This window comes from Lactuca serriola, chromosome 9 (assembly GCF_051521515.1).
Source record: "Lactuca serriola cultivar US96UC23 chromosome 9, Lser_US96UC23_V15, whole genome shotgun sequence".
Lineage (NCBI taxonomy): Eukaryota > Viridiplantae > Streptophyta > Magnoliopsida > Asterales > Asteraceae > Lactuca > Lactuca serriola.
In genome coordinates this window covers 156299048-156307512 of record NC_136416.1, presented here as the reverse complement: position 1 = coordinate 156307512, position 8465 = coordinate 156299048, and the positions used below count along the sequence as shown (strand labels likewise).

The following is an 8465-nucleotide window of genomic DNA, read 5'->3' as shown; positions in this document are numbered from 1 at the left end:
CACAATGCCTGCTCTCCCTCCAGGAGACTCTGGTTACAAAACGCGATGTAACAAGTATATTGCTATGCCGTGAAGTAGTGGTTTCACATTATTGTTATCTTGTTCTTGTTATAGTATGTTCCTTCCTGTTCTGGTTATAATATGTTCCTCCATGATCTAGTTATAGTATGTTTTGAACCCCTAAACTATACCTATTATACTTAGTATGTTTGTTTTGTATTGTCCCTGATTTGTAGAAAAAACTCAATTATCTACCGAGTTATGCTTGTACTTTAAAAACAGAGTTTTATAAATAACAAAGTAACATAACTTAAAAGAGTTTTTGAATTGATTTGATCACTTACCAAAGCATAAGAAATCATTTAATGTGATGGCCATCACAGGTAAATATTTACACAATATCATTGTGTTCAACTTGTATTCCCCCTCTTAAAAGCATTTAAAACATTTAAAAGGTTGATTATAGGAGGTATGAACTCACCTTATGTGGGTGATTCAATTGAAGGTTTGAGTAAGGATGAGAAGTTCCACGAATGAAGTCCCAAGGCACAAACGAATCCTAAATGACATATATTGATACATATATGTATATAACAACTAACATGTAAGGGAAACAACCTTAGGAACTAGGAATCACTCAGAATGGAGTGTTATAATCGCATGTGATTGATCACAAGGAGTTCACAGCCTTGGGAGGGTTTACGGCCCAAGATCCTATGAAGGGTTGATGGCCGTAAACCCTTCAAGATCTTGAAGATATTGAAGATGGTGGCAAAGAGTGATGAATCAAGGCTAGAACAAAGGGGTTGTTAAGGATGAACAAGTAAGGGATGAAATGCTTACGTTTTGGGAGTGAAATGAGAACTTCTCTTGGATGATACTTGAGAGAGAATGGAGTGTTTGTGGCTGGAACTTGGAGAGATGAAGAAAAATGAAGTGATCTCTTATATAAGGAGTGTGGTTCACGACTAGAAGAGTGTTCACGGACGTGAACAGGGTTTACGGTCGTGAAGCTCATGTGTTGGGTTTTCTGGTTTGGGTGCAGCCTTCTGATATCGAGCTAATACTTCAAAACACTCAATCCTTAAGTGTACTAGGCTTAGAACTCATTAGAATGACCCTTAACAAGGCTAAAAGGCAATAGAATTAAGTCTGACTTTTGGTTGATTGGATTGACTTTACAAGATAGAAATTTATGGGTTGTCACATCATCCCCCTGTTAGATAGAATTTCGTCTTGAAATTAGATTTCCTAGCAGTACTCCTGGGGTTGTACTCCTCTGAATGGCAGAATACCCACTCGTAGACCTGGGCAACTTTGTCCTGATGCTCATGATAAGATTCATACCTGGTCCATCTATCACACCTCGTGTATACAAGTCGTATATAATTAAGATTAGTAAGATGGTCGGATGTGCAACTCCGCCCCAGGTCCACAACCAAACAAGGAACAGGAGATAGGGCGGAAACACACATACTAAATCCGCATAATCCTAATTCTATACCACCCTCGCGTATACACTTAATAATGATAGGTAGGCCGTAGTCGTCATTATCCTCTGTGATTGAACTTGATCTATTGGATGAGTGGTAGTTCGGGAAGGTCTGATGAGTATATGGCGACAAGGTTTCAGAGGGCAAGGTACTCCTCGCATGAGTACTTCGGGGTTTAGAAGACAAAAGACAATACTAAGGTCTGGGTCGGGTTATCGTTACGAATGACGAGGGTTTCATTAATTTGTCGATTAATTGGATTTTCGAAACACATGAATTTGGTATGGTGAGGACCACGCCAATCCATGACGAATGATAACAACGGACTCCATATAGAAACAACTGTTAGGCCAATTTGAAAGAAACGTTTGTTATACGATGATGTATCCTGAGTGTGCTTGACAATGTATTTTGTGTAGACTTTCAAGTGCTTTCTATTCAGTTTTCTCCTTGATGTTACCATTGCCACAAATCGTACCGAGATGAGTGACTACTATCAGCGGAAGTGCTTTGATAACTAGTGTCGATACTATTTATTATGATCCTCCTTGGTACCTCTATGATTGCCTGACATATACAAGTTATATATAATTAAGATGAATAAGACGGTCGATTGAGTGGCTCTGCCCTAAATCCACAACCAAACAAGGAACGGGAAATGAGGCGGAATCACTCACTCTAAGCCTGTAAAATCTTAGCTATGCACAACCATGATGTACACACTAAGCCATTATAGTTCACCTATACGGATCTTTAGTTCTCTTTTGAATGTTGTGACTTGTTCAGACGAGTGAGTTATTATTATTACTTTAAATTTTCCCCAAGTTTTAATCTTATATTAAATATAAATCAAAATTTACAGTAATTTTTATTTCGAAAACATACCGCTGTTTGTTGGTGATTCTGGGGTAGCTTCTCCTGCGGTGATCATCAGAACCCGTCCATCTGCGCCTGAGTTCTTCGTTATCGGGCAGTCTCTCTTGTAATGCCAGTCTCACCACAACCATAGTGTTGCGTATACTTGTCTTTTGTAGTATACCTAGTTCGCAGCAATAGTCTTGTAGTAAATCTAAAGTACTGTAACTCTGTTAAAGGTTGCACTGTTGTGTTTTGTCTGTAACGCCTTTTGTTCAAATCTAATGTCTTTAGTTCCCATATGATTTTGACATTATCATACAACTTGAGTCAACTCGATCCTCGCAATACCAGTTTTGTGCGCACATCTTTTTCTCCGAAATCGCCTTAGCGAAGCCATCATTCCAGAACGCCGAAGTACTCATCCATGGAGTACCTCATGTTTCCTATCCTTTCTGAAGAAACCTCAGCAAACCTCATCGAAGTACCACTCATACAGTATGTCAAGTTCAATCCAAAGACCCATATGGTTGATCTATCGCTGAAGAATGTATACATAAGGGTGGTATATAATCAAGGTTCTACAGGTTTAGAATTGATGATTCCACTTTAACTCTTTTCCTCGTTGGGATGTGAGGTTAAAGAAGAATCATTTATTCGACTACATTTTCAATCTTAATTATATACGGCTCGTATACATGAGACTGTGATTGACGAACCATGTATGACTTCTAATATGAACTTCAGGACGGAGACTGCCCAAGATTCCAAGTGCTCACATCGTCATGTGAACAAACTTAGAACCCAGTACGACTCCTGCAACCAGATCGCCCTACAGTCTAAACATATACAAAGATACAAGAACAGTCCGGACAACTTAGCGAACTACTCAGCAACGGAATGAGAAGACCAAGCACCTCACCTTTGAGAGCTCCGGTCTTATTCTTCAAGAAGACAGACTTTAGCGGATGTGATCATACCAACGCTAATGCACCAGATCCCATCAGAACTCCGCAGTTAAACTTGCTTAGGCGAGAGAAGTACTATGATGGGTAACACCTTGGGAAGTCCTCGTGGTGCAAACCTCGACGGGACTTCCATTAGAAATCATTACCTTCTGCCTCGCATAGATGAATTGGTTGGTCAACCGCAAGGAACGAAGTGCATTTCAGAAATGGACCTAAGATTCGAAAATCACCAGTTTCGAGTGTTAGCGAAGGTTTTCCTGAATGCAACCTTCTGAACTCAATGCGGACACTACAAGTCCATAATGATACCCCTCAGATAGGACCAATACGCCCGTAGTATTCAGGAACTTAATGAATAGGGTACGCCATTCTTACTTGGATCAGTTCGTCATTGTCCTTGTAAATGACTTACTTATCTACTCTCGTAGTAAGAAGGAAATCATAAGGAGCACCTACACCAAACCATGGAAACAATGCGATCATAGAAGCTTTGCGCGAAGTTCTCTAAATACGAGTTTTGGAATTGAAGAGTCAAATTCCTAAGACACACTATTAGTGATGTGGAAATTCTCGAGGACCCTTTCAATTTATCAAAACCGTTGAGAATTTGTCAGCACCGAAAGGCGCCGTCGGGAATTCGCCAAATTCTAGGTCTTGTAGACCTACTATAGTAGTCCATTTAGAACTCCTCGCAAATTACGGAACCTCTTACGACTTTGACCCAGAAGGGAGTGGCCCTTGAATGGGATGAGGAGCAAGAGGGAGAAAACCTTGGAACTCCAGGTGAGAGGCCAAATTCTTTTAGAAGTCTCACTCTGGGAAGGCTTAATACGCTTCGTAAAGCGTGGAAAGCTAAATTCAAGATAGTTAGGACCTCCGAGATTCTTGCCATAATTAGCCCTATATATCACAAAATAAATCTACCCGCGAGCTTAAAAACGTACATTCTACCCTTCACGCCTCGAACTTGCAACAAGTATCGATTCGACGAGACTCTTGAAATCCTAGTCTAAGAGATCGAGTTCCACAAGAGCCTCACCTGCATGGAAGAACCATAGTGACCATGGACCGAGAAATCATACGAATGATTCATAGCCGTTTCCCTTTAGTGAAGGTTCGTTGGAATGCCAACCAAGGACCTAAATTCACTTGGGAGCGCGAGCATCAATCGATTAGGAAGTATCCCAACTTTTTGGGCTCGATTATTCATGCTTACTTCCTCTACCAAAATTCTAATTTCGGGACAAAATTCCTTCTAACGGGGGGATGATGTGACAACCCGAAATTTCTATTTTGTTCAACCCTTCACTTCAATAGAAGTCAGAACAGTTTCTACAAACGTTCAAGCTTTTTGGAATAAGTTTGAGTATGTTAGAATTAACCCTTTAGGAGATATCAGGAGAGAGAATGCCCTAGAGTTTATTGTGCAATAATAGAGCTCCAAAAACTTCAGGAGTTTGGAGTTTACAGCCCAACCCTAGTGGTATATATATGGCACTTAGCCATTTTTCACACTTTTTCACCATTTCCAAGTTAGAACTCAAATCCTCTCAAGTAGCATCCAAATTTTCCTCCTATATCTTCAATCTAGTAAGTGATTCTAACCCTTTTAAGTTAGTATATCACTTAATCTAGTGTTTTAACACGCGTCCATCTATAAAAATGTTCCAAAAGGTTAGATCTTCAAGAACACCAAGAACACACACTAGTGTTTTTGGCCTTTTGGTACCATTTCAAGCCTCTATCTTGTAAGTACTTCTATCCTAGAGTATCTTAAGGCTTCTTATACTTCCATATATCAAGAAAACACCCATGAAAGTGAAGATCAAAGGTGTTTACGGTCCAAGATGTTCTTGGACCGTAAACCCTAAAAAGTGTGCCAAAGTGGCCCTAGTCCCTTCTCAAGCTTTGGAAACTAGTTTAGACCCCTTCCTTGATGTGTTTAGGACTTGAAAACATCAAAAAGACTTGAGATCATATGTTTTTACGACCGTAAACACACGGAATAGTGGTCCATGGGCCATAAACTACATATAGGAGTGTTTTGTTGCCACAAACACTTCCATAGACTTATGCTTCACGTAGAATTGCTTCTAATGGCTTGTAGAGTTTCAAAGCATCAAATGGTCAAAAGAACATGAGTTTATGGCCATAAACTCATGTGTTTACGATCGTAAACCCATGGGGTTATGGTCACAAACCTTAAACTCCAAGGGAGTTTACCCTTGAACCCCAAACACAATAGCAAGGTCCTACAGCCCTTAGATGTAATCCTTAGGACTTATAGCACTTGGAACAAGTGTTTTAAAAGTATTAGGATGTCTAATCTTTGTTATTTAGTTGTTTAAAGACTAATGGGTTACATATATGTGATATTATATGTTAACTAGGATCATAGAGTGTGTACAAGTCTTCACTTGACACTTAGCATCCTATTCAGTCAGTTCAGCCAAACCGCTCACTACAAGTGAGTTCATACCCCCTTAATCAATATTTTAAATGTTTTTAAATGCTTTTATGGGGGGATACAATTTGAATCATGCTATTTAGTATATCAATCACATGTGATTAATAAGCAGCATGCAAATGGATTTACTACTCTTTTAGCTGTTTTACCAAACAGATTACTTCAAATGGATTTCCAAAACATTTTTACTCGTTTAGAACTCTTTGTTAAACTGTCTTACATACTGAATGTTTATTTTCAAACCCTGTTACAATTGTGTTTCGAGCAAAGGTTTTCCTTATACTTAAAACTGTTCTTATCAAATAAACTGCTTTCCAACCGTTTTACAAACTGACATCAAGTCATCTTGTCTTAGTTGTTAAACTTTTATAAGGTTTTACAAAACTGCTTTTATACTTTTATATTGTCAATTGCATGCCTATATATGTATAGTTATATACGTAATGTTTAAAGGACTTAGGAAGGCTAGCTCGCTTTATCTCCTTTTCCTCGTTGGGATGTGGCTTTAGGGCATCGGTTATCCGTCTGAAGGTCGTATAAATATTAGTTATATATTATATATACATATATAGACATAAAAGTTCTATCAGTTAATTCAATACCCTTGGGTAGCAAGGGTATACATTCATGTTCATACGTACAAGTCATATTACTAGTAAACTCCAATAGGCGTAGTTCAGGAAGTTACTAATACTATTACTAGAACAAAGAATCATACAATGAGTCAGTTCATTCATGAGTCAATACAGCTAGTACACACAGTACATTTCAATACTTGCTAGATAGAGAGAGAACACACAATACAGCTAGTACACGCAAAACATTACAATACATACAGGCTAGACAGAGGGAGATCATATAATACAGCTAGCACATTCATTACATATACATTCATGGAATTATGTGAGCCATTAAATGGGGCATGGCACTACCTACCATGACCGTTTTTGTATCCAGAATCTCCTTAATTGGGGAGCGTATGAGTTTGCGTATAGATCTATACTGGATTGACTATCCTACACCTTACTGTTCGCTACAATAGGACTTGCAAGTCTACGGGTGCCAAATGTCATTTTTCTCCGACATTGTACATTGTCGCGTTCTATAGTCGGTAGCAGGTTACAGGCAGATCACATGGTACTTTAAATTATGATTAGTTTAAGGTAGTTAGTACAGCAGTAGTTACTTATTACAATACTACAGTACTATAATATTTTCCCATTACATTCACTTCGTGAACATTCACACGATGCACAGTAATGTAAAAGCTATATTTTTGGTTAATTATAGTCGGATTTGGGAAAATACACACTCTTACAAGAGACACACACAGATACTAGATGCCTTGGTAGAAGGCTACTTTTAGTAGGAAACATAGGGTTTCTAGGAAGTTCAAAACTTTTACATACATATACTTCACATACTTACAAATAATTTCTTACAAATTAAGACACTAAAATACTTATGATCTCACCAGCTTTAAAGCTGATACTCTCTTTCAAAATAACTTGTATCCTCAGGTCAACAGTAGACATGTACCGATGCAAGGTTTAGAGAAGATGGAGCCCGTTCAAGACTTATCTTTCATTTTGATTTATACTATAGTGTCTTTTAGACATACCAGAACACTTGTATTAAAATTATATTATTAATGCAATGGATGATGTTGTTGCTTGTTTACTACTATTCATTGTTGTGATACTGTACATGACGTCCTCTGCCCCAGAACGTTTTCACCGTTCCTGGTTTTGGGGTGTGACAGTCGACTGAGTGACTCTGCCCTAAATCCACAACCAAACAAGGAACAAGAAATGAGGCGGAATCACTCACTCTAAGCCTGCAAAATCTTAGCTATGCACAACCATGATGTACATTCTAAGCCATTATAGTTCACCTGTATGGATATTTAGTTCTCTTATGAATGTTGTGACTTGTTCAGACGAGTGAGTTATTATTATTACTTTAAATTTTCCCCAAGTTTTAATATTATATTAAATATTAATCAAATTTTAAAGTAATTTTTATTTTGAAAATGTACCGCTATTTGTTGGTGATTCTGGGGTAGCTTCTCCTGCGGTGATCATCAGAACCCGTCCATCCGCGCCTGAGTTCTTCGCTATCGGGCAATCTCTCTTGTAATGCCAGTCTCACCACAACCATAGTAGGCCTGGTTTAGTTCTACTCTGGGGACTTGGGAGATCGGTTGTGTCGATGCCCTGTAGAAACGGGTAGTGTGCCCCTTCCTGCGGTAATTCATGCATTGCATTTCCTGGTATACTCCGTTGTGGTGGTACTTACACTTTCCACACTTCAGGAGAGTTCTAGCATATCGACTAGCAGGTGCTAGAGTAGGAGGTGTTGTAGTGGCGTATACAGTAACCATTTGTTGCTCTTGCGGGGTTTCCTGTGTTGTTCACTCCTTCCTCTAGTTCCCCGAATTTCGTTTATAGTCCCCTCCCTTTGATGGCTCGAGAACTGGGACCACCACGCCATGGCGGACTCCATGGTCAATGAGTCTCTGGGCCAGGCGTTTGGTGCTATCGAAGGTTGTTGGTTTAGAAGACAGTACATCCCCTTGAATCGGGGTAGATAAACCCCAAATGTACTTTTCTATCTTCTTACTCTCCGGGGTAACCATCCCGGGACACAATGATGCCAGGTCACTAAACCTATCAGTGTAGG

General features: G+C 39.1%; 1 pseudogene; it reads left to right on the top strand.

Annotated features, from left to right (window-relative positions):
* The first annotated feature begins 3314 nt into the window (after window positions 1–3314).
* LOC145077337 (5S ribosomal RNA) lies at window positions 3315–3433 on the top strand (annotated as a pseudogene).
* The last annotated feature ends 5032 nt before the right edge of the window (window positions 3434–8465 follow it).